This window comes from Lissotriton helveticus, chromosome 2_1 (genome assembly GCF_964261635.1).
Source record: "Lissotriton helveticus chromosome 2_1, aLisHel1.1, whole genome shotgun sequence".
Classification (NCBI taxonomy): domain Eukaryota; kingdom Metazoa; phylum Chordata; class Amphibia; order Caudata; family Salamandridae; genus Lissotriton; species Lissotriton helveticus.
The window spans coordinates 1,084,189,220-1,084,216,016 of NC_136059.1; positions in this window are offsets into that span (position 1 = coordinate 1,084,189,220).

The window sequence follows — 26,797 nt, forward strand, 5'->3', positions numbered from 1 at the left end:
TAATTGTAATAATAAGATCCCCTAATGTCATCTGAAATTACATCATTGATAATAGCGGTGTGCATGGCAGGAGGTCGAACTATAGATAATTTTGGGCACGAGTTGTAGGTATTTGAGATAACTATGACTGGTGAATTTCAGTGATTTTGTTAAGTTAAAACATTATGTTTTAAATGATTTTTCACCTAACTCTAACGTCCCTTCAACATTTGTTTTTTTCAGAGAATATCGGAGTTATTTTTCAACTCAAAGTAAGATATTATTACAATTCCACACTATAACGTCACTTTACCCATTGTTCCAGTGAACCTGTGTTTTTTTAAACTTAAGGTAGGATGTCCATTGTCATGGGCAGCATCGAGTTGGGTGCAGAGCCTGGTGCTGCACCCTACTCGCCATCCCGCTGGACTGACTATGTCATGTAACAATATAAGGGGTGTTATTTTGAGTAAAGCAGGCCTACTGGCTTTCTCAAGGGGTCAGAACATCAAAATATAAAAAAGCAGGCCTATTGTCGTTATTAAGGAGTCAGCACATATATAAAGCACACCTAAAGCTCTCTCCCCCCACAGCTCTGCTGTTGTGCCGTTACCCGATGTGGGTAGGTTTCGAGTTCGCTCCCTGCCTGTCTTTGGTATTGTATTGTATTTTGTATTGTGCCTTTATTTACTGTTTTATTTTCTGTATGTTTCTGTATTGTCTATTTTCTTTGCCTGTGCCCTTTGTTCCCCCCGCCCACTTTTGCCACCCTTTTTCCCACTGTTGCTGCCCCCGCAGCCCCTCCCCCTGCTGTATCCCGCTCCCACCTCCCAGCTGCGCTTCCCTCCCCTATTTAATGGTGGACGCTGCTTGGGTGTCTGAGCGAGACCTCTGACCTCCTGGTGAGAGACCTGCTATCTCTCCTCTCAGCTCTGCTGTTGTGCCGCTGCCCAGTGTGGGTATGGTTCGAGTTCGCTCTCTTCCTGTCTTTGGTATTGTATTGTATTTTGTATTGTGCCTTTATTTATTGTTTTATTTTCTGTACTTATCTGTATTGCCTGTTTTCTTTGCCTGTGCCCTTTGTCCTCTGTGCCCGTTTTCGCTGCCCTTTTTCCTGCAACTGATACCCCAGCAGCCCCTCCCCCTGCCGTATTCCACTCCCACCTCCCAGCTGCGCTTACCTCCCCCTGCCCTATTTAATGGTAGCCGCTGTGTGGGTGTCTGGCGAGACCTCTGACTTCCTGGTCAGAGAAGTGCTCTCTCCCCTCACAGCTCTGCTGTTGTGCCGCTGCCGCTGTCCAGTGTGGGTAGGGTTCGAGTTTGCGCGCTGCCTGTTTTTGGTATTGTATTGTATTTTCTAGTGTGCCTTGATTTACTGTTTTATTTTCTGTACTTTTCTGTGTTGTCTGTTTTCTTTGTCCTCTGTGCCCGTTTTCGTTGCTCTTTTTCCCACCGCTGCTTCCCCTGCAGCCCCTGCCATATCCCACCTCCCAGCTGTGCTTCCCTCCCCATCCCTATTTATTGTCGGCCTCTAAGCGGGCGCGCAGCTGGCACAGCAAAGGCATGCCACAGGCTAGCCCATCTGGGCTCATCCGTGACCAGCGCCAGGGACCTTGGATCTCTGACTACCCACTGGTATGACTCAGCTGCCCTCCTCAAAGTCAACCCTGAAAGGAACAACAACTGCCAACTGTCCACACCGAACTCCACCCACGGCAGTTTCTCCTGCCGCCAAACCTTCGCCACCATCTGCACCCACACAGCCTCTGCCCCCACACCGGACACAAGTACCCCCGAAGCCCTGAGGTGCATCCTCCTCAACATGCACTCTCTGCTTAGACATGCTGTAGAGATCTGGGACCTTCTCGACACCCTCTCGCAAGACGTTGACTTCTTCACAGAAACTTGGACCTACCCCATCTCCGACCCTGACATCGCCACTGCCATCCCCGATGGATACAAGATCCAGGAAGGACCGTCCCTACCACCCAGGAGGAGGACTTGCCATCGCACACAAGAGCTCCCTCCAACTCAACACCTCTAGCATGAGCAACACCCCGACCACAACTGAACACCTCCATTTCCAGATTCAGACCATTTCCAGACCTCGAATCACATTCACCACTATCATCACCGACCTCATCGTGCCCCACCCCATCGCCTCCCTGGACTACGTACTCATCGGAGACCTCAACTTCCACCTCAACAACTTCCTGGACAACCTCGGACTGAAACAACTTGTCACCTCCCTCACCCACCAGGCAGGACACACCCTCGATCCCATCTTCTCAGAAGGTAACAACAACCACTTCAGCCACCCCAAGCAACACCCCTGGACAGACCACCACTGCATGCACTTCCACGTCGACAAACCCACCGTTCCCAAACCTGCACCCCGGCTTCCACGAAGGAACTGGAGCAAGGTCACAGAGAAGCAGCTCAACTCCACCCTCAACCGTGACACCCCCTCCACCACAACCAATGCCAACCTTGCAGTCATAGAACTGCACAAATGGATCACTGCGCAGACGAGCTCGCACCCCTCCGCAATCATGACAGACAGCACCCCAGAAAGCCCACCTGGTTCACCGGTGACTTTCAAGAATCCAGACGCACCTGCGGACATCTTGAGAAGATTTAAGAACAAAAACCAAATGCACACCAATATACAGTACAGAAAGAGATGTCTCAATGGGCATAAATTAGTACAAGTAACAAAGTTCAGAACAAAAAGGGGAAGCGAAGTAGTGCGATTCCTCTTTAATTGTATGGATGGCCAGCCGACACGTGTTTCGTCGTCAAGCGGTAACAATGCTTGCACGACTCATCAGGGCTGGGGAAGATACAAAGTACATGATGGAATACGTTGTCCACACGACATGAATTAAAATGGTTTTACAGAAATTGGTAATCGTGTCCAGTTTTTAGTGCGCGTGAGAGTGAAGGTGGAGGTCGTGGCAGTAATGAATTCGTTTAAATAAAACAGATTGCGTGGTGGAAGCACACAGTGCCAAACAAAGTGAAGGTGAAAAAACGTTACACCGGGCGAAGGAAGTGATTGAATGCGGGTGCGTGAGAGAGTGCGGGTGCAGGGGATACCGGTCGTCATGTGCGTTTGGTGGCTGGGTTCACCTTTACTGGGAGAAGACGGATAAAAGTGAGTGTTCTGTGATTGTAATGTGGTTGGTGGTACCAACTGTGGTAGTTCCACAAACAAAAAAGGATAGGTAGTCCTCTGATGGTATTGCAAGAACATGCAAACACGAGACGCGGGTAGGTAAAAAGTAAAAAAGTGCACGCGCACATAATCTATTGTGGAAGTGAGACAAAACGGCTAGGCGCTTCCTACCTGTAGCGCGAAGGATTTGGACCATAGGTCTATGGAATGGAAAAAATGAAGGAGGAAACAAAAGGGCAAGACAAAGTATCAGGACCAATTAAAATTATAACAAGGAGCACTGTACACTCATCTTTAAGTCTCATGGGCGGATATTGTCACTGACGAGAAGAGTGATTAAGATACAGAAATAAAAGACTCACCGCTAAGCCGGTGATACTTCCGACCCGGCCCCTGCTCGAGACCAGGTAGACGCTCGTCGGTGGTTGTGGCTCCAGACTCCAATGGTCATGTAGTTTGAGCGATGCTGGTGGGAAGTACAATAAGAGTATTGTATTTGTAACACCCCAAAGTTGTGTACTAATAAAATTTAAACAATGCCCCACCGGAAAGAGCGGAGCGCGAGTCAGGTAATGGGATCACTCTTAATAAATGTGTCCCAAAGTATAAGTAAAGGGTCACACCTTTATGTTAAACAAACAGTGCTCCAGGCGATTCTAGTATGTGAATGCCACAAATGAAATAAAATAAAGCCTCTGCTTTCGTGGTGCTTGAGTAGCTGAGTCGGACAATCCGTAGTGATTGTTAAGGTTCTTGTGATCACACATAGATGTGTGTTCTGTATGGGACGAGAAAAAGGGAAAGCGGGCGTGTGTAAGCTCGTTTTACTGAAGACCGGAAATGCGGTCTTGTTTTTAGAAACGTGAAGATCGGACATAAGTGTTCCTGAGTGGGAGCACAAGGAAAAGTCAAATAGCTTACCAGTAGTTAAGGCAAGATGCTGATGGCAAGACCTGCGAGATGAGTACCTCCTCGCAGCGGTTCCGGGTGCGGACACGTGATTCCGACCCGGAAGTGATTTTGTAAGGTCTCAGAGACGGGGCCCGTATGTGGACAGCTAGAGCGCTACCACCTCCGGTTCGGTCGTTGTGTTTATGGGAGAGTTGGGCACGACATGGGAGGTGCGCAGAATAGGCAAAGCGTGCCAATCCGTCCGATGGTGAGGTTGGCATGCGTCAGAACTGACAAGACTGTGTTGCCTTGCGACATATGATTTGCGACGGAATTCCGTAAGGCTTGTCAATTTACAACAAATCTGTCAATCGACTGAAAAGTCGGCAAACCATAGATATTAATAAAAATGACAACGATAAATATGTAGAAAAATCTCGCGAAATGACATTGATAAATGTCAGAAAAAAGTGGGATGATTTTAAATGCAGTGAACAAAAACCATCATGCAAAAAGGTGGTCATGCATCCGATCCACGACGTGTAAAGGTGGTCAGTGACACATTAACATAGACGGAAAAAGAAAAGTAATACATCACATTGGTCATCTCACATCAATCAGAACGACATGTACGAGCAATGAGGTAGCTGATAAACATGTCTCATCCCAATTCGCCTGGAAGATTATGCAGGAAATCCAGATTAGGCATAGAGGTTCATAATAACAAAAATTGTACCTGCAGATTGATAGTATTGTGTATCTGATGTGACACGAAATGAGTGACATGGGTAATACAGTATCATTTGTGGCATGAGATTAACATTCATGTGTTATAATGGTGCATAGAGAAACAATAGTGTCATAACCAATAGTAACCCCATGGACACTTCATTGCGAGAATCCGCCGCAAGGGTAGTAGCGGAGGACAGTACAATGAGGTCTGGTGCAATATTCACTACAGAAATGACAAGATTATAGCATGTAGAGCTATGCAAGCAGGAAATGTATAAAGGGGGTCAGTCCCCTAGAAAGAATTGCATCTCCTGGTCGTAGTTGAGCCCCTGAGACACGGTACGCAGGCGGAGAATCCATGTTGCCTCCAGGCGTCTTAGCTTGAGTTCTCTGTTACCGCCTCGTGCACCAATGGGGACAGTGTCAATCCCATAAAACGAAACTTGTTTGTCCAAAGATTGATCACCACACGCAGCCGCGTGTAGGGCAACTGGATATCTAGGATCCTGTTTGTGTAGCGCCCTGATATGTTCCGCTATCCTCTCTTTCAACGGGCGGATGGTGCTCCCCACGTAGATTTTTTTGCATCTGCATTCAATTATATATACCACATAGCGTGTGGTACAGTTGATGTTAGTCCTGATGATATAGGTTTCTCCCTTGGTGTCCTGAAATTCAGTAGTTCTGTGTTTGGCCCACCGGCACATGGAGCAGAACCCACATTTGTAGAAGCCAATGTTACGTTTGGTCAACCAATTGTCCTCTGTGTTGCTTCGAGGGATTGTGGGACTTAGTCTGTTCCTCAGGGTTCTGCCTCTCCTGTAGGTGATCTGAGGGTGCTCTCCTATGTAATTTGAGATGTTTTTGTCCTTCTTAAGGATGTTCCAGTGTTTGCTGAAGGTCCTGCGTAGTGCCTGGTGGTGGTTGCTGAAGTCGGTGATCATGCGGATAGTGCCAAGGTCGTCTGTCTTCTTGTTGGGTTTTTCTTTCAGAGTGTCTTGTCTTTGGATTCTCATGATCCTAGATGTCGCTTTTTTTAAGAGGTTGTCTGAGTAGCCTCTTCTCTTAAAACGTTCCTGCATGCTTTCCAATGTTTTCTTGAAATCTTGATCGTTACTGCAGTTTCTGCGAGCTCTTAGGAATTCTCCAAAGGGTATGCTGCTGATCTGGTGGGATGGGTGAGCGCTGTCGGCGTGCAGAATCGCATTACAGGCGGTGTCCTTCCTAAAGAGTCTGCTGTTCAGTTTATCGTCCAGGATATAAATCTCCAGGTCTAGAAACTCAATCCTATCAAGGCTCGCCACCATGGTGAACCTCATGTCCCACGTGTTGTGGTTGAGATGCCTGTAAAAATCCATCAGGTGTTCATGTGTGCCAGACCAAATCAGGAAACAATCATCTATGTAGCGCCCCCAGTATATTATTGAGTCAATGAGGGTCGCTCCTTTGGTGCCCCAAATAAGATCGTTTTCAAGTGCGCCCATGAATAGATTGGCAAACGAAGGGGAAAATTTCGAGCCCATGGCGACTCCTTTGGTTTGTCTGTACCATGCATTGTTAAACATGAATGAGTTGTTATTCAATATGAGGTCCATCATGGAAATGAGCATGTTGGTGTGTTGCCACATGGTGGCTGGACGCTTCTGTAGAATTTTGGTGACGACTTTGAGTCCAAGATCTGGTTTGATGCTGGTGTACAGGGCTACCACATCCATGGTGACCAGAAAATTGCCAGATTGCCATTGAAGATCAGAGAGAATACTCAATATGTGTTTGGTGTCCTGTATAAAGGATGGTTGGTTGCGTACCAGAGGCCCCAGGAACAGGTCGACGTATTCCGCAATTCTTTCTGTGGGACCCCCAATCCCGGAAATGATGGGACGTCCGGGCGGGAAAGGGTGATTTTTGTGTACCTTAGGAAGGGTGTACAGCCAAGGGTACGAGGGTTTAATCACTTTCATGTAAAGATATTCATCCTCATTAATCAGACCACTTTCTTTCCAGGTCATGAGAGATCTGTTGATGTATGTCGTGAGTGGTGCTGTGGGGTTGTGGTCAAGAAGTAGGTAGCACGTGTCGTCTTGTAACTGACTAAGGATTTCTTGATCATAATCCTTTTTGTTCATGATAACAACATTCCCTCCCTTGTCCGCTTCCCTTATGATGATCTCATGATCCTTGATGAGGCTGTTCATAGCAGCTCGTTCTCCTGTAGTGAGATTGTCTTTATATCTGAAGGTTCGTTTAGTGTCTTTCAGTTCTAGTTTATCAATGTCCTCCAAGACTCTTTTGTGAAAGTTGTCTATGGAGTTACCTCCTGGTAATGTGGGGATTCATTTAGATTTAGATTTGAGCCCACTGACAATGCTGAAATCTGATTCGATATTGAGTTCCTCTAGTAGGGTGTCCATGTCTTGAGGAGTTCGTTCTACATCCGTAAGAGAGAGAAGGAGGTGTGTGGCTTGAATATCATTGATAGTTAAAACATCAGGTTCAAACTCAGTAGGGATATTTGTAGAATTTTTATTAGACATGATTTTATTTGAAAAATGTTTTTTCAATTTCAGTTTTCGAGTGAACTTAAACAAATCAATTTTAAGTCTACATACATCAGTGTTTGAGAAGGGATTGAAGTTTAGGCCTTTGCTCAGAAGGGAGATCATGTTAGGGGTGAGGATTTTGGATGAAAGATTAATAACCTGTACCTCCCCCTCCTGTGTATCGGTTACTGTTGCTGGTTCCCGGATCTGAGTTTCTCACGCACCCGCATTCAATCACTTCCTTCGCCCGGTGTAACGTTTTTTCACCTTCACTTTGTTTGGCACTGTGTGCTTCCACCACGCAATCTGTTTTATTTAAACGAATTCATTACTGCCACGACCTCCACCTTCACTCTCACGCGCACTAAAAACTGGACACGATTACCAATTTCTGTAAAACCATTTTAATTCATGTCGTGTGGACAACGTATTCCATCATGTACTTTGTATCTTCCCCAGCCCTGATGAGTCGTGCAAGCATTGTTACCGCTTGACGACGAAACACGTGTCGGCTGGCCATCCATACAATTAAAGAGGAATCGCACTACTTCGCTTCCCCTTTTTGTTCTGAACTTTGTTACTTGTACTAATTTATGCCCATTGAGACATCTCTTTCTGTACTGTATATTGGTGTGCATTTGGTTTTTGTTCTTGTATTGTTGAGCGTGTGCTCTGCACACCCTTAGAGGGGTTTAGGGCCTTTTCCCCTCACCTACTTGCACCCAGACCCAACCATTTCCTACACTAACGTGTGCTGTGCGCCCAGTATTTCCCTGAACTTCAAAAAACCCGAGTTCTCCCTTGCCATCTTGAGAAGATTTGGAGAAACAGCAAATCCTCGGAAGACTGCACCACTTACAAGAATGCCATGACAGAATACCACCAACTCATCAGATCCACCAAAAGGACCTTCATCCAGAACAAGACCCTCGGCAACTCCAGCAACAAAGGAACTCTTCAGCATCATTCAGGAATTCACCAAAACCCCCAGTGAAACACCAGACATCATCCCTTCCCAGGAACTCTGCAACAAGCTAGGCTCCTACTTCCACCTTAAAATCAAGTCCCTCTACGACAACTACAACGAACAGACACCTGACTCGGAAACCACTCTCTCCTTCAGCAACGCCAGACAGCCCACCATCTCCTCCTGGACCCCAGTCACCACCGAAGACACCAGATCCACCATGAAGGGCATTCACTCAGGAGCCCCAATGGACCCCTACCCTCCACACATCTTCCACAGAGCTGCCACCGCCATTGCACTGGAACTATGATGCACCATCGACCCCACCTGCGAAACCGGCACATTTCCCGATGACAGGAAATGCGCAGAAGTCAAGCTCCTACTCAGGAAGCCCTCAGCGGAAGCTTCAGACCTCAAGAACTACCGACCCATCTCCCTCCTCCCCTTCGCGACATAAGTCACCGATAAGGCTGTCAACGTCCAACTAAAGAAATTCATCAAAGAGAACACCATCCTCGACCCCTCCCAATCCAGATTCCACAGCAACCACAGCACCGAGACCGCACTACTCGGTGCCACAGACGACATGGGCACCCTTCTTGACCACGACCACACCGCTGTCCTGATCCTACCCGACCTCCCTGCTACCTTCGACACCGTCTCCCACCTCACACACACCGCCAGACTCCTTGACGCTGGCATACAAGGAACCGCCCTCGACTGGCAACACTCCTTCCTCACTGGCAGAACCAAAAGAATCAGGCTTCCACCCTTCCTCCCCGAACCCACAGAGATCAACTGTGGAGTACCCCAATGATAATCGCTCAGACCTACGCTCTTCAACATCTACATAGCCCCCTCTCCATCATCGTCAGACAGAATGGACTCAGCATAGTATCCTGTGCCGGCGACACCCAGCTCACCCTATCCTTTACCAAGGTCTCCATCACCACCAATCTCAGCTTCCAGGAAGGAATGAAGGATGTCTCATTCTGGATGAGCAGCAGCTGCCTGAAGCTCAACTCGGAGACGACAGAGGTCCTCATCCTTGGACCCTCCCCATCTGCATGGGACATCACCTGGTGGCCCACTGCCCTCGGCTGCCCCCCCAAGGACCACGCCTGGAACCACAGCATCGTAATCGAGTCCTCCCTCTTCATGACCTGACAGATCAACGCCATCACCTCTACCTGTTTCGACACCCTTCGGAAGACCTTCAAATGGATTTCCTCCGAATCAAGAAAGACCGTCACCCACGCTCTCATAACCAGCAGACAAGACAACGAAAACTCTCTCTATGCCGGAATCAACAAGTTTCACCTATGCAAACTACAGACCATACAGAACACTGCAGCCAGACTCATCCTTGGCACCCCTCGACACGAACACATCACCCAACACCCGCGGGACCTCCACTGGCTCCCCATCAGGAAGAGAGTAACTTTCAAGACACTCACCCATGCCTACAAATACCTCCACAACACCGGACCCCAATATCTCAACGAAAGAATCTCTTTTCACATACCCAAGAGAAATCTCCGTTCCGCTGACCTCACCCTTGCTGAACTCCTGCTCATCCGCAGAGCAAGAACGGGTGGAAGAACCTGCTCCTATGTCACGGCTAAGACCAGCAACGAGCTCCTGATCGACATCAGACGCGCCCCCACTCTGCACATCTCCAGGAAGACCCTCAAGTCTTGACTCTTTGACTAATTGGAGTTGCCTCCCCCCCCCCAGCACCTTGAGACCCTCTCGGTGAGTAGCGCGCTTCAAAATTGCCTGATTGATTGATTGATTGAGTGACCTATTGTCCTTGTCACAAAGTAACCAATAACTATAATTAAATGTATATTTTATAAACACACACATTGCAATGTTGAATGATAGTGATTGTCACAAATTAGCTTCAATAAAACATTTTAAAAAATGAACATTGACATGTGTTTGTGTCTTTTTTTAACAGTTTCAGACCACAAACTTCAACCATGGACCAAGCACAAGGGTGTCCTTGCACTCTGGATTAAGACCATAGAGCTACAGCTCAGAGTGCTTGCGTGGAGTCATGTATTCAATGTCTCAGAGACTTGCTGCAAATTGTTAGGGTGGCTGCTGTGCTACTTGCAGTCCCCACAACATTTGAAAAAGAAGCATGGTGCTGCCCCTACCCCTTTTCAGAGTGCCACAATTTTCAAAACATATTATAAAGAACATTGACATATTTGGCAGCTGCTATTTAAAGTGAGTTCTTTCTGGCTCCTTTCTGGGCCTATGCACATTTGGCACTCTTTCTCCACATGTTTTGAAGAAGTCATTGATTAATACGCTATGGATATTGTCGGTCCACTCCCGCATTTCGACTAGGAAGCCCTTTCAGTAGTTGTCCTCTGTCCAGGCCTCTCTGCCAACAAGGCTGGAGATTGTACAGTCAGTACAAAAGACTGTGAGTCTTTAAGCTGACTAGATGTGAAAGAAAGGACAATCTACATTTCTTTATGTTTTCACCATATTTATGTCATATGCTGATATTTGTTGGTGATTGTTGTTTGGTTCACACCTTGTCACATTTTCATGAAGTCACTAAGTTTGCCATCATTGCATAACAGCCTTTTATGAGACTATTTTTCTCATATTTTCTGTATAACTAGGATGTATTAGCACAAATTTACTGAGTGATGACCACGCCTGTGGTGTTAAAATTATTTATTGAAGTTTTGTATGTGCTATTCGATTGGTGCCTTGATTTACATATGTGGCATTGATCATCCATTGGTCTGTAAGAAGGTTTTTCAGTTAATGCACCTCAATATCTTGTAAAGAAAATCACGTCTCCCAACAGAACTCACTGTGCATTTGTAACACAAAATGCCTGGGCAAGCAAGGTGCAACGAAAACTGACACAAAAAGCAGCTCTGGATTTTATGATCATAACCAATTTGCCATCAATAGCTTCACTTTCTCCCAAAGGTTAGTGGCTCTGTAGCTCCTGCAGTTAAAACCTTGCAGGTAGAAGGTGGCTTTATGCCATATTACATGAACCTAGTTCAACTAACCCTAATGGCTGATGCTAATGAGCAAGGTAAGTCAGTGTAGTGTGACATGCTGGTTAATAGTGCTGTGATCACTAGTCCACCTTTCCATTGTGAAATAAACCTCCTCCCATTCCATCCATCTAAAGTATCTTCCACAGCCAGAAGCAGTGTGTCTCCAACAGCAATACAGCTATGCATGAAAAAATCAAGTTCCAACCGATGCATACATTGTTTGGTAATTTTGAGGGCAGTACATTACCTTCTGGTTGAGTTATCGGATGTATTCCATTTAGATGTATCATCAATTTACGTCTTTGGGCAGCACATGTAGGGATTGCGACCCATTTTAACAATCGGGACTAAATCCAACAAGATACTAATGTTGGAGTGTTGCTCCATGTTCTACAGTCAGAAGGGATTTTTAGGAAGAGTAAACTGGGAATATGAAGTTTGAATCAGTTTTTGTCATTGGGTTTCTAAACTCGTTAGTATAGATATTGGGATATTCATGTGCTTAAATGAATCATACAGGCTTGTCTGGCATATGGCTCTTTTAATCTCTTTCACATAAAACCAATATGGCTGGGAATGCTAAGATAATCAACAGACAACTGTACATTTCCCTACTGCTGACAGCTTCTGAATTGCTGTTAAAACAGTGTTTGCTAGTTTGCAGATGTCTGCTTAGAGTGAGTTTTTCCATCCTTGTTTATAGTGCCACTTCATATGGCCATGCAGATTGAGAGGTGCCCAGGTTAGTCCTAGATGGTAAGATGTATCTCTTAATCCTGCCCAACAAATGCATCAGGGTCGATGTGGACAAAGGTGCTCTTGGTGACATCAAGTTTTAAGCAAGAAGATAAGTAACATGAAATTTGGATGCTACCACAGCACAGTGATTGTGAAGATGGCCTTGCCTCGCCTCAGTGGTTCAGAATATGGTGAGCTTGCAACTCGTAATCTCCAGTGTTGCAATTCAAATAGAGTTTATTTAGGGCAAGTATCTACCACTTCACCTTTTGCTTGCCATATAGTTTGTGTTCTAAACTGTGCTCGTTCCTCCATTTTGTCAAGCTCTGTTTCATTGCAGTAGGTATCAAATGTAGTTGTGTTGCCAGAAACCTGGAAGAGCATTCACAAATGACCATGATATCAATTGTACGTTACTCTAATTCATCATCATTACTAAGAAATCAAACTCTATACGGAGTTGGTATATGTGCAAGATAGTAAGATATTGTTCTGTTCTAAATATGGCAGACACCCATCGCTCAGCCTCTTTTACTGAGAAGATATGTGAGATGAGATATATTCGATCTCTTAAGCACAAGCCTTACTAGTATGGATTCTGTAGAATTATACCAAACATACAACAACAATGTGCACTGCCATTTATCTGCAGCACAGAATGACGGCGTCCAGAGGTTTCACTTTTCCCAGTTTCATGCATGAGTAGTTCATCTAGTCCAGCTACTTCCAACTGCATTCCGAAAATTGTGATCCTATGGATCATCTTATAATAGCAGGAGTGCAAATCCTAGAATACAAAGAAACAAAATAGACTGAATGAGCTACTCACAAATGAAACTGAGAAATGTGAGTGGGCAGAGTGTCCAGAGCAGAGAATTAATCTAGAGTCATTGATATGGAAATTGGTATGGCTCCAGTGTTTATGTGGATCTAAATTAGACCCTTATTATATTCATTGATTCCTTTGATTATTGTTATGCTGGAGTTAGCAATAAATAAAAATATGTGTATATGTGTATGGGAGTATGGGTGCAAACTCTAAACTTCAATTTAAACACAACTATCTGGAGTTCTTTTCATATCGACTGGCTAAAATACAATGGCCAACACCTTTGTCGGACCAGTATATCGAAAGTCAGACTCAAATTGTGTTTCCATCTCAATTTATAATGCAAGAAATGAAAAGTTACTCCACTCTTGGGTTTCCCCATTACGCTGGGTAACATGTGAGTTTTTTAGGGAAATGAAATAGCACCCACAAATGATGTCTCACCTCTAACTCAAAGATCACTAATTGGGTTTAAAATAACTACAGGTAAAACCCAAAGGACCGGGGGCCATATTACCAAGACGGGGCGATAAAATTATCGCTGCTTTATCGGCAGGAAACTGCTGCTAAAGTGGCGATAAAGGGCTTGATAATATGCTCTATAGAAATCCAGTAGAAACCCAGGTTAGACATCTAACCTGGGCTTCTATGGGTATTCAAAAGGGCATATTTTCAAGCCCCTTATCACCACTTTAGCGGCAGTTTCCTGCCGATAAAGCAGCGATAATTTTATCGCCCCTTCTTGATAATATGCCCCCAGATTTACTATTCATTCACACAATACAGCGCAGCAGGAGAACATGCTGCACTGTGTTGTGTGAAAGGGAGAAAGGAAAGTGCACCATATGCACTGTACACACCTCTGCACCATGCACTTTACTCTACTGAAGCATTTTCTTGTTTCACATATGTTGAACAGCCTACACAATTACTCTTTCAGGCATACATTTTCTCATTAGTTTCTTACACCTACGATTATTTTTCTAGAAGCCACTCACATTTAATTTATCCAATCTTCTTACCATGACAAAACTGTCATTGTTTCATATTAAATCAAACAGGTCCTTGTCATTTAATGTTTAACTAATGTGAGGTCAGTTCGCTTCCGTCTTTACTTTATGAGGTAGGATTCTTTATGGTGTGAAGGAACCTGCTATAACATGTGCAATGTTGCTGGAGTTATTTTTGAAATATCCATGAAAATTACACTAATTATATTGTTAGCACGTATATGTTATAAAGTACAGATTTATTATGAACAGCAGTGCTACAGTCTTAAAGGGGAAAGCGTTTGATATTTGTAAGAAGAAAATGATTCAATGATTTTGATGAACTTTGCAGCCAATTCAAACAAGAAACATTCGGGGCATATTTACCAATGTGTTGTGTCGCTCTAGCACCATGCAATAGAGGCGCAAGGGTTGCACACCATTAAAGTAAGATTTATCAAGCCGTGGCCCTCCGTGGCTTGGTAAATCTGGAGTTACGAAATGCAGCGCAAATCACTGCGTTGAGTTACTCTGCCCCAGGGAGGCGTTCCATGGATGGAAAGTGGGTGTTTTCACACATCTACCCATGGGTTTTGGGGCATTCCCAGATTTACTATTACTGGTCGACCTGGGAATGTGCAAAATGCTACGCCTCTCCAGGTGAGGTGTAACAAGGAGAAATATCTTTATTTCTCCTTGTTTTTTCCTCCTTCTATGGGGTCGATTCCGATCCGGTAAAAAGCGCTCCAAATCGTCGTACGGAGCGTTTTTTTCCCCGTACAAATCGTACCTGTAAACGTCCCGTACGTACGACGAAGTACGATTTCGTACCAGGAGCCGAACTCCGTACGAGTCGTACAAGACACCGTACGACTCTAATCTCCGTACGATTCTCCCTCGGAACCTGCTGTACGGGACATCTGTACGGTTCGCGGCTGGTTTTTACGACCCAGCAAGTACGATCCGTGTCAGGTACGCACCGTCCGACCCTTTTTCTACAGGAGCTGAAAACTGCCGTAAAAGCAAAGTTCGCGCCGAAACAGGTACGGAACGGCCCCCCCCGGGTACGGTGCGTACCCCCCATGATCGCAGGGGTACGCACTGTACCCCTGCGATCATCGGGTGTACAAGCCGTACCCCCATTGTACGATCGGTGTACGAGCCGTACCTCCATTGTACGATCGGTGTACGAGCCGTACCCCCATTGTACGATGGGTGTACGAGCCGTACCCCATTGTACGATCGGTGTACGAGCCGTACCCCATGTACGATCGGTGTATGAGCCGTACCCCATGTACGATCGGTGTACGAGCCGGGGTACGGCTCGTACACCGATCGTACAATGGGGGTACGGCTCGTACACCGATCGAACAATGGGGGTACGGCTTGTACACCGATCGTACATGGGGTACGGCTCGTACACCGATCGTACAATGGGGGTACGGCTCGTACACCAATCGTACAATGGGGGTACGGCTCGTACACCGATCGTACATGGGGTACGGCTCGTACACCAATCGTACAATGGGGGTACGGCTCGTACACCGATCGTACATGGGGTACGGCTCGTACACCGATCGTACAAAGGGGGTACGGCTCGTACACCGATCGTACAATGGGGGTACGGCTCGTACACCGATCGAACAATGGGGGTACGGCTCGTACACCGATCGTACATGGGGTACGGCTCGTACACCGATCGTACAATGGGGGTACGGCTCGTACACCGATTGTACAATGGGGGTACGGCTCGTACACCGATCGTACATGGGGTACGGCTCGTACACCGATCGTACAATGGGGGTACGGCTCGTACACCGATCGTACATGGGGTACGGCTCGTACACCGATCGTACAAAGGGGGTACGGCTCATACACCGATCGTACAATGGGGGTACGGCTCGTACACCGATCGTACAATGGGGGTACGGCTTGTACACCGATCGTACCATGGGGCTATGGGTCGTACACCCCATGATCGCAGGGGTACGGTGCGTACCCCTGCGATTATGGGGGGTACGGACTGTACGGTGTGTATGTGTTTGTGTGCTTTTCCGTACGACTCGCCCTTACCTGACGTGGACCGTACGAATCGCGTCCTCATACCCCGGTCTCGATCGTAATCGTCGGGTCGTACGGCATGTGTACGAGTCGTACGGTATGTGTACGAGTCGTACGGTTCACGGTTTCAGCCTTGCAATACGTACGGATCACGACGATTCGGACGGATTCACGGAATACGGGTCATACTTCGCGACTCGGACGGACGGGTAAGATTCGTACAGAGAGGGCTCCGGATACAAATCGTACGGACGGTTTTTTTCCCGAATCGGAATCGACCCCTATGTGTGATGCATTCTGCATCACACATAGAAAGAGGGAAATGCATCAGAGGATTGTTTTTGTGCAGGAAGGTGTTCCTAGTATGCATATTCCCCTTTCTGTGTGTGCAGCAGAATGCAACACACATAGAAAGAGGAAGAAACAAGGAGAAATATAGATATTTCTCTTCATTATGCCTCACCTGGGAAGGTGTAAGATTTTGACGCATAACTAAGTTTACAATTTCTTGTGGGTCAGAGCAAACACCAGTCTATTAAGACAGTCAACCAGTCTATCAAAAACTAGCGCCAACACTACATCAAGAGTTAACAAAGGGAATTGTTTTCATTTCTCAGATACATTCCATGCATGTTGTAGTGCACAGCACACACCCAATACATGGGATACTTCTAAAATATGCTAGGTATAGGAACCTGTGTTAGAAGAGGAAACGTCTAGTAAAAATTCCATGCTAGACAGCTCACATCAGCTCTGCCTCATGAAGTGTCTATGTATTGCATAAGGCAGCATAATTAGGGTGCTAGCACAGGGAGAGACAAGAGCAGGCCAATCTTAGTAGATATGACTCTGCACTGTGTTCCACCTAGCACAATACACCAAATTTGATTGTTAGGCTGTGCTGTGTGAAAAATATATAAATCTGCCCATACGTCCCTCATTAAGGCATGAGCCTTTGTGACTTGCTGCGTTGCAATTCGTTACAAAGCTAATAAATGAACCCCTAAGCATGTAAAATGCACAGCATGGAACTACACAGCATTGTTCTGTATCTAATTTGTGGAAAGCATAGGTCTGTATTGCACAGGGTAAAAAAGGGTGTAGTAGGATTTCCAGAACTATGAAACTTCCAGGATTGGATGTAGGAAGCTGTCTCTCTATATAGTGTACTAAAAAGAAATACACTGTTCATAGAGTCCAGAGAATCGTTTAGGGGTGTTACAAAGGGATACAAGTAGTAACCAATGGACTACCTACCTTTAGGCTGTCTACACCCTCTAGTGACCACTTCCTGTCGGAACGGGAACTATCCTAGCCCTGAGAGGTTGTTTCTCCACCATCCCAAGATGGTGGAAATTCAGGAGAGGGGTTCACCTTGCCTGCCCCACCCTAGGGGTGGTGTAGGCTAAGTGGGGACTCACCTCCGAATCTAACCAAGTTTCCAGCCTTTCCTCCCATCAACAGTGAAGCAGGAAAGGGGTCTTGGCATCCCCCATTATCTTGAGGCTCCTTGGTTGGATTTCAAAGGGGGCATCACCTTTGAAACTTCCCACCAGGAATGCCATCATGTCCTTGAGGAGGTGGGAAGCACCTGCACCCATAGCAGGCTTTGTCTCTTTCCTCTGAGAGCGCTGGCTCCCACCCCATGAGGTTAGAAACATATCTGGTAGTGTCAGACTGACAAAAACAAGTCAGGAACCACACTAGTGCTTGGTAGGTTTTCAGGGGACTCTCTAAAAAGGTCTCCTGTTTAAAAGAGTTTATAAATAAATCCAACAGTGGCATCAGTGAGGATTTATTAAGACAAGCTGGTTGGTACAAAACGGTACACAGTCAAAATATCGAGTTTTAAATATCGACCTACCAAAATATCGTGTTTGAAATTTCGAAGGTCATGAATATCGATGTCAAGAATATCGTTGGACAGAATATCGATCCTAAGGTAAGTAATATCGAATTTATTTATATTGATGTAAGTAATATCGAAGTTAGTAATATCGATAGCATATATATCGATGTAACTAATTTTGATGTCACTAATATCGATGTGACTAATTTCGATGTCACTAATATCGATATTTGTATTATTTTTATGTTTTTTATTATGTATGTGTTATATGTATTTGTTAAGTATTTAAATTAATTTATATTATATGTTTATTTTTTTTATATATTAATAAATTAATTTTTAAGTAAATTATATGTTTTAGTACCGGAGCGGGTTGTGGGTTTATAGGGGAATAGGGTGGGAAGTAATTTAATTGTAAATAATTAATGATTTTTTTATGTGTAATTAATTTTTGTTTTAATTATTAATTGGCAATTAATTATTTTAATTGAGAAAATAATTACTTAATTGGTAATTATTGTTAATTTTTATTAAATGTGATGCTTTAGTATTGGAGCGTGTTGTCGTTTTATAGGGGTATTGGGTGGGAAGTAATTTAATTGTAAATATTTAAATATTTAAACAAATTTTTTACTGATAATTAATGTATTAATTAATTATTAATTGGCAAATAATTATTTTTAAACATAATATATTTATTTATTTGGGAATTAATATTTTTAAATCGTAATTATTTTTCAAGAACTAGAAAAATTCATTAATTAATTGGTAAACTGTTATAATTTTTTTATATATTTTGTATATTGTTAAAATTAAATTTAATATGTTTTTTATTGTTATGATAAATAGTTATTTTTATTATTTTCATTATTTGGTGAGTAATATTTAATTATTATTATTTAATGGTGTTTGTTGTTAATTTATTGTCAATTAATTATTTTAAATTTCATTGGTTTTATTAATTAGTAATTGTATTTTATTGATGTTGATGGATTTAAATTATTATTTATACATTATTTCAAATATAAGAATAATTTATAAGTATGTTAAAATAAAATTATACGCTATTAAACGCTTTCCCTGGTGTTGCACCCTCTGGAGCGGGAATAGTAATTTTTACCCACCCGCTATCCAACGTTTTCACTACTGTTGCACTCTCTGGAGTGGAAATAGTAATTTTTCCCCCTATGCTATCCAAATGTTTCCCTACTGTTGCACTCTTTGGAGTTGGAATAGTAATTTTACCCCTATGCTATCCAACGCTTTCCCTACTGTTGCACTCACTGGAGTGGGAATAGTAATTTTTACCCACCCGCTATTCAACGCTTTCCCTACTGTTGCACCCACTGGAGTGGGAATAGTAATTTTTACCCACTTGCTATCCAACGTTTTCCCTACTTTTGCACTCACTGGAGTGGGAATAGTAATTTTTACCCATCCGCTATCCAACGCTTTCCCTACTGTTGCACTCTTTGGAGTGTAAATAGTAATTTTTACCCACCCGCTATCCAACGCTTTCCCTACTGTTGCACTCTCTGGAGTGGGAATAGTAATTTTTCCCCCTACGCTATCGAACTCTTTCCCTACTTTTGCACTCTTTGGAGTTGGAATAGTAATTTTACCCCTACGCTATCCAACGCTTTCCCTACTGTTGCACCCACTGGAGTGGGAATAGTAATTTTTACCCACCTGCTATCCAACGCTTTCCCTACTGTTGCACTCTTTGGAGTGGGAATAGTAATTTTTCCCCCTATGCTATCCAACTCTTTCCCTACTGTTCCACTCTTTGGAGTTGGAATAGTAATTTTATCCCTACGCTATCCAATGCTTTCCCTACTGTTGCACTCTTTGGAGTTGGAATAGTAATTTTACCCCTACGCTATCCAACGCTTTCCCTACTGTTGCACCCACTGGAGTGGGAATAGTAATTTTTACCCACCCGCTATCCAACGCATTCCCTACTGTTGCACTCTCTGGAGTGGGAATAGTAATTTTTCCCCCTACGCTATCCAACTGTTTCCCTACTGTTGCACTCTCTGGAGTGGGAATAGTAATTTTTACCCATCCGCTATCCAACGCTTTCCCTACTGTTGCACTCTCTGGAATAGTAATTTTTACCCACCCGCTATCCAACGCTTTCCATACTGTTGCACTCTCTGGAGTGGGAATAGTAATTTTTCACCCTACGCTATCCAACTGTTTCCCTACTGTTGCACTCTTTGGAGTTGAAATAGTAATTTTACCCCTATGCTATCCAAAGATTTCCCTACTGTTGCACCCTCTGGAGTTGGAAAAGTAATTTTTACCCGTACGCTATCCAACTCTTTCCCTATTGTTGCACTCACTGGAGTGGGAATAGTAATTTTTACCCACCCGCTATCCAACGCTTTCCCTACTGTTGCAATTTCTGGAGTGGGAATAGTAATTTTTCCCCCTACGCTATCCAACGCTTTCCCTACTATTGCAGTTACTGGAGTGGGAATAGTAATTTTTACCCATCCGCTACCCAACGCTTTCCCTACTGTTGCACTCTTTGGAATGTAAATAGTAATTTTTACCCACCCGCTATCCAACGCTTTCCCTATTGTTGCACTCTCTGGAGTGGGAATAGTAATTTTTCCCCCTACGCTATCCAACTCTTTCCCTACTGTTGCACTCTTTGGAGTTGGAATAGTAATTTTACCCCTACGCTATCCAACGCTTTCCCTACTGTTGCACCCACTGGAGTGGGAATAGTAATTTTTACCCACCTGCTATCTAACGCTTTCCCTACTGTTGCACTCTTTGGAGTGGGAATAGTAATTTTTCCCCCTATGCTATCCAACTCTTTCCCTACTGTTCCACTCTTTGGAGTTGGAATAGTAATGTTATCCCTACGCTATCCAATGCTTTCCCTATTGTTGCACTCTTTGGAGTTGGAATAGTAATTTTACCCCTACGCTATCCAACGCTTTCCCTACTGTTGCACCCACTGGGGGGGAATAGTAATTTTTACCCACCCGCTATCCAACGCTTTCCCTACTGTTGCACTCTCTGGAGTGGGAATAGTAATTTTTCCCCCTACGCTATCCAACTCTATCCCTACTGTTCCAGTCTTTGGAGTTGGAATAGTAATTTTACCCCTACGCTATCCAACGCTTTCCCTACTGTTGCACCCACTGGAGTGGGATTAGTAATTTTTACCCATCCGCTATCCAACGCTTTCCCTACTGTTGCACTCTCTGGAGTGGGAATAGTAATTTTTACCCACCCGCTATCCAACGCTTTCCGTACTGTTGCACTCTCTGGAGTGGGAATAGTAATTTCACCCTACGCTATCCAACTGTTCCCCTACTGTTGCACTCTTTGGAGTTGAAATAGTAATTTTACCCCTATGCTATCCAAAGATTTCCCTACTCTTGCACCCTCTGGAGTTGGAATAGTAATTTTTACCCGTACGCTATCCAACGCTTTCCCTATTGTTGCACTCACTGGAGTGGGAATAGTAATTTTTACCCACTCGCTATCCAACGGTTTCCCTACTGTTGCAATTTCTGGAGTGGGAATAGTAATTTTTCCCCCTACGCTATCCAACGCTTTCCCTACTATTGCAGTTACTGGAGTGGGAATAGTAATTTTTACCCACCTGCTATCCAACGCTTTCCCTACTGTCGCACCCTTTGGAGTTTGAATAGTAATTTTTACCCTTACGCTATCCAATATTATTTATATTTATTTATGTATTTAATATGTTACATAATGTTGTATTTAATTAATTTTTAAAATATTGAAAGTATATTTAATTGTTGTTATTTATTAAATATAATATTATTTATGTTATTAATTTATGAGTGTTGATGTATTTTTAATTTATAGTATTTGTTAATATTTTTAATTAATTTAATAAATATATATATCTTAATTAAGTATATATTATATATTGTATGTTTAATTTTAATTAAATGTTTAATATTAAATATGTACTATTTATTCATTTTAAACATTATAACAAAATTTTAAATAAGTTTAAATTATATATAAGTATTATTTATTTAATATAACTTTTTTTTTTACTGAAAAAAAACCGATATTTTTAACATCGATATTTTAATTTCGATATTTTTGTACTTACCATGTTGTAGATAGGGTGTCGATATACTTGCTTTCGATATTCCAGCGCCGATATTTTGTCTGTCGATATTTGCATTCTCGATATTCTGTCATAGATTCAGCAGTGCGGAGGATGGGTGCGGCACGATCCGCACCATTTTCGTCCATTCTGTAAACTTCTGTGAGTTGGGACAGCCCACAGCTCCGACCTCACGCACATAATTCATTTTTCCTGTGAAAATGATGTAAACGAACAAGAAGGGAAGGTGTGCACTCGTTCATTTTTTCACTTGCTTAGCAATACTGACTGTCCCTCAACGATAGTTGCACCCCATAGATGACCAGATGAAACAATGATGAAAATTTACGAAAATAGAAACACCACTTCAGAGACAGCAGAACAACACTGGGAAGATCGAAAGCGGATTAGAAAGGGAACTTTATTGACTAATGAAGTTACATGAATGACCATGGATTTTATTTTGCACGCTTATTATTTTGCATATACTATCGATACATCAGTGGTTTTGTTTTTGATTTACATGCAAGCTTTTTTAAGTTAATCAACTATATGTAAAAGGTTAACTTTCGTGTAAGTTTGGAATATATTCACAGGGTTTACCTTGTTTTCACAAAATGGCTTTTGGTATAGAGGACGGGTGGTATTCCAATTTGGGTGGATCGATTGAGGCAGTGCGATGTTTTCACTATACGTGATATCTCTTTAAGATCTATGGCCGTGAAAGGGGAGGTCGGGGTCAGGGCCCACGTGACACTGATTACGCACATGTTAACAAGATTAGACTATATAATGGCGAAAAGGCAGTCAGTTCATTTAGAGCGTAACATAAAGAAAAAGGATGAAGCGCCGTATGTGGCTTTTAAGGTACATTGTGAGGAGGCTTACGTTTATAATCATTGAAGGGGCCGTTGCATAGTAGAGACTTGGATAGATCAAAGGGGGTTGCAGGAGTGAGTAATAGTGTGTTCACGATTTTTTCCAACTGTTTTTGCTAAGAGGTATTCTTAAAGTTGCACTAATTAGCTACTCACAATGGTGAACGCTCGCTGCTGGGAAGAACTGTTTACATCCACATTCAAAAACTAGTGGCTTTTTTGAGTTATAATGACGACAAAAATAAGAGTGGGTAATCAAGGGAGCACAGAACGATTTTGTATTAACTATGGTTTATTGCATAGATGGTATAGTCACCTTTCTCATTTTCATTCTTGTAGTAACCCCTGACGAAGAACCTGTTAAGGTTCGAAATGCATTGGGTGGATTGTTAAGAACCTGCTCTACACGGATGCTTTGTGAACACGTGCTGCTTGTAAAAGTCAGGATGACGCCAGGTGGCATTTGAAAATGGTAAATAAAACATTCAAGTGGAACTATGCAGTCTCTGCAGTGGTTTTAAACACATGATTTAAAATTTGGATGAAGATGGATGGAAAGAGTGGTTTACGTGAAGTAGTGTGGCTCACTGGTTAGAGGCGGCAGACCCGAGAGCAGAGGACGGCCCGGGACCAGGGTTCGATTCCCGGCGCGGCAGGTTTCTGGACCAGGGTCAGCGGACTCGATAATTCTCTCGCCTCGGTGCCCACTCTGATCAGCGTTCACACTCGGCAACTCTGGGCATTAGCTTGCCTCATCTTCACTAACGGCCCCACCAGACCGCCGGGGATGCCTGGTCTCACCCTGGAGATACCCATTAAGGGACCATCTCTCAGGGAAGCCAGGAAGGGTTTCGCAGCGGTCGAAGCGCCTTGGGACCCTACGGGTAAGTAGTGCGCTATATAAATAAATGCCTATACGTGACGAATATCCTAAAGATACAGTTTAAGTCTTGACAGAGTCTGACTCATTGAAAGGGACAATCCCTTTACTCAGCAGTGCGGAGGATGGGTGCAGCACGATCCGCACCATTTTCGTCCATAGATTCGTACAAAACATCTTAGAAATCAGTGAACCCATCATGGAGCTAGGAAACTCATGTTGACAAGTATCCAGCCCATGCACTCTTTATACCTTCTTGTGGAATCTCGCTTTTTATGTAACTCTGCGTAATTACATGGAGTGAAACTCCGCATATTCCGCCCACCTCTAGTAGTTTATAGCCTGTTGCTTTTCCAATGTTTTCCATTGAGCTGTCAACATTCCAATGGTCTAATATTTTTTTTAAGTGAGAATGTGTTAAAGGGTTATAACCTGTTCTATTTTCTGATATTGACCCCCTGCAAATGTAATGCTGCCTTCAGAAAAGTCTTGATCATGAAAGAGGTAAACATTTTTGCATACTGATGTCTTTTTGAGCATGAATCAATATGTAGAAAGTGGGAATATTTTCCCAGTCCACGTTCACCGGATTCTGAAAAAAGAAGTCTAAACTCTCTTAGACTGCAGTGCTCCAGAAACCAGTTTAATAAATTCAAGTACAGAGTTATTGTGTTTCAGAATAAGACAATAAGGAACTTTCAAAATTATTAATGCTGGATTTTGTATATACAGATAGGAAAAGATACATTTCACTAACAACTGTGTGATACAATTTGTAGAACGAGTTACGCCTTTGCCTAACGTTTTAGAGTTTATGTGAAAAGTCTGATAGCTTTTTATCAGGTTGTTGTACAATATAATTATTGAACTACTATTCACCTTCTTAATATCACGAGAATTTGCAGGCTCACTTGTTCTATTATTTGTGATAAATGTAATGCAGCTATTATATCGTAGCAGCATGACATCAGTTATTCTCATATTTTTTCATTGTTCTTCGCCTCCACACTCTTATTATTGCTCCCTGCTGAAAATCTGTGCTTTAATAAATGTGTTTATGCGAATAAACTCAAAAGTAATAATTGGAAATGTTAGTTGGTGCATGTTTCTCACTATGCTACCTGGATTAATTTCTAAATACAGTTTCCAATTATAAATTCAGCCCATTCCCACCTTCTCCTTCAGAGTCGTTCATTACAATTATATAACTACAAATTGCTTCCAAGCTGTTCCAAAAAAGAAACCGCAATAAATATTTCTTGACTTTCTTAATGTTAACTTTCAATGAAATGCAAAAAGCTCTCCAATTAAGGTAAACACACGAACCTTTAGAATATCTACTTTGCTGTGAGTTTTCCTTTTTTGGTAAAAATATGTACTAGGTCATTGCAAACGATTTGTGAGTACACCTTTCATAGCACTTATTCTCGAGGCACATTTTTAATAATGAAACAAAGGCTTTACCAGCACACTGTCAACAGAATATGCTTTGAGGAGTTGAAATGTAGGATCTGGCCCATCGTGAAACATAAACACTTAGGCCCTGATCTTAAATTTTGAGGTTGAGTCACTTGTGGAATCAGGTAACCGTGCTAGCCCTTTCAATTAAAAAATAAAAAACCTATAGCCACGTGTTCCTATCATGAAGATGTGAATGCATGCCCTTTTACCCAAACTACAAATTCCTGTTTTGTCAAAGCACAAATTGTGCTGAATGATGGACATATGTCTATAATGGAAGTCCTCTTTCTTTGTGTTCTTGGATTTACATGCTTCCATGTACCTGTGGTTGTCTGTCCTCTTTTTTTTGTTTGGAGGAACCTATTTCACTTATTGATCCATTAATATGAAGGACCTTACAATGACATCCTAGCAGCTTGGTATTTTCTTACTATGAGGGAACATTTGTGACTGCTCGACCTTTGCTCCTAATTTTAGGGTTTGTGTACCAGTCCCAGTTACATCCTTGGTCCCTATATAGTAGTCTGTGAGTATGCTCTTCGAATGTAAATCTGATAACAACCACCAGATTTAAGAGATCTCGGATGGGGGGGCAGAGCCTTTGGTGTGACTGCCTCGCGCTTATGGAATGAGCTACCTCTGGACCTTAGACAGGCCAGCTCTCTGACCTGCTTTAGGAAGAGCCAGAAAACTTGGCTATTTTCAAGGGGTGATCTTTAGATTTCTTCACTGACAATTGATTCTGTTTTATGGTGTCTACTCGTCAATCCAAGCACCAGGTTACCCGTAGGCTGGCAGTTTTGCGCTATATAAGTTTTTAATTCATTCATTCATTCAAAGGAAGGCAAATATTCCACTGAACAGAGTTGCCTATCTGTTTCATAGTGTTCTCTGTTCTCCTTCATAGGGATTACTACCTCCTAGGGGTCGCTGGGGAATGCAACTTATGGGGAGAAGTAGGCTAAAGCCCATCTACAGAGTTAAAGCATAGTGGAAGCCTTGAACGTATTTCAAAGTGAAATATGCCCCTCCTTCCTATCTTTACGGATTAAGGAGGCTGTAGCCATGGACACCTTTGTGGTTTTGTATGGAATGGAAACCTTGCAGCTAGGGTTATGCATACTTTCTGTTACGCACGTGTTATGTTGCATAAGACCCTTTGCAGGATTTTATTCTAGCTCATTAAGTTAGTCTAGTAAATGCACTTATGAAGCTGACTAATTTGTTGTTAGAACCGTTACTTGTCGGTCCAATTCTGTCATATGTATTTGTTTCAGAGTGGAGTTGTGATACTTTTGTCTCACTTCCAATATTTTTTCCTCCAGTTTTTGGATACTGATGGTCAATTGTGTCTTTTTTTTGCCACAAACAGATAGTCAATGTGAGAAAATTGGGTTGTTGGTTGAGGGACATGTTAGCCCTTCTCATGTCACAGCCACGATCCTTGTCAGGTGAACAAAAATCACCAAATTAACCTGTTATTGACCCTATGGTAGCTTGGCACAAAAACATTCAGGCATAAAAGACAATGTGTTACGTATTTATGTACATAAACAGTAATTATGAGAAAACGCAACGCAAGAAACGTCCATACCAATTTAGTGAAATAAAGTAACATTTTGTAAAATCTTTGACACTAAAACAGCAAAAATCCAATCAGTAGAGAAGATACGTAA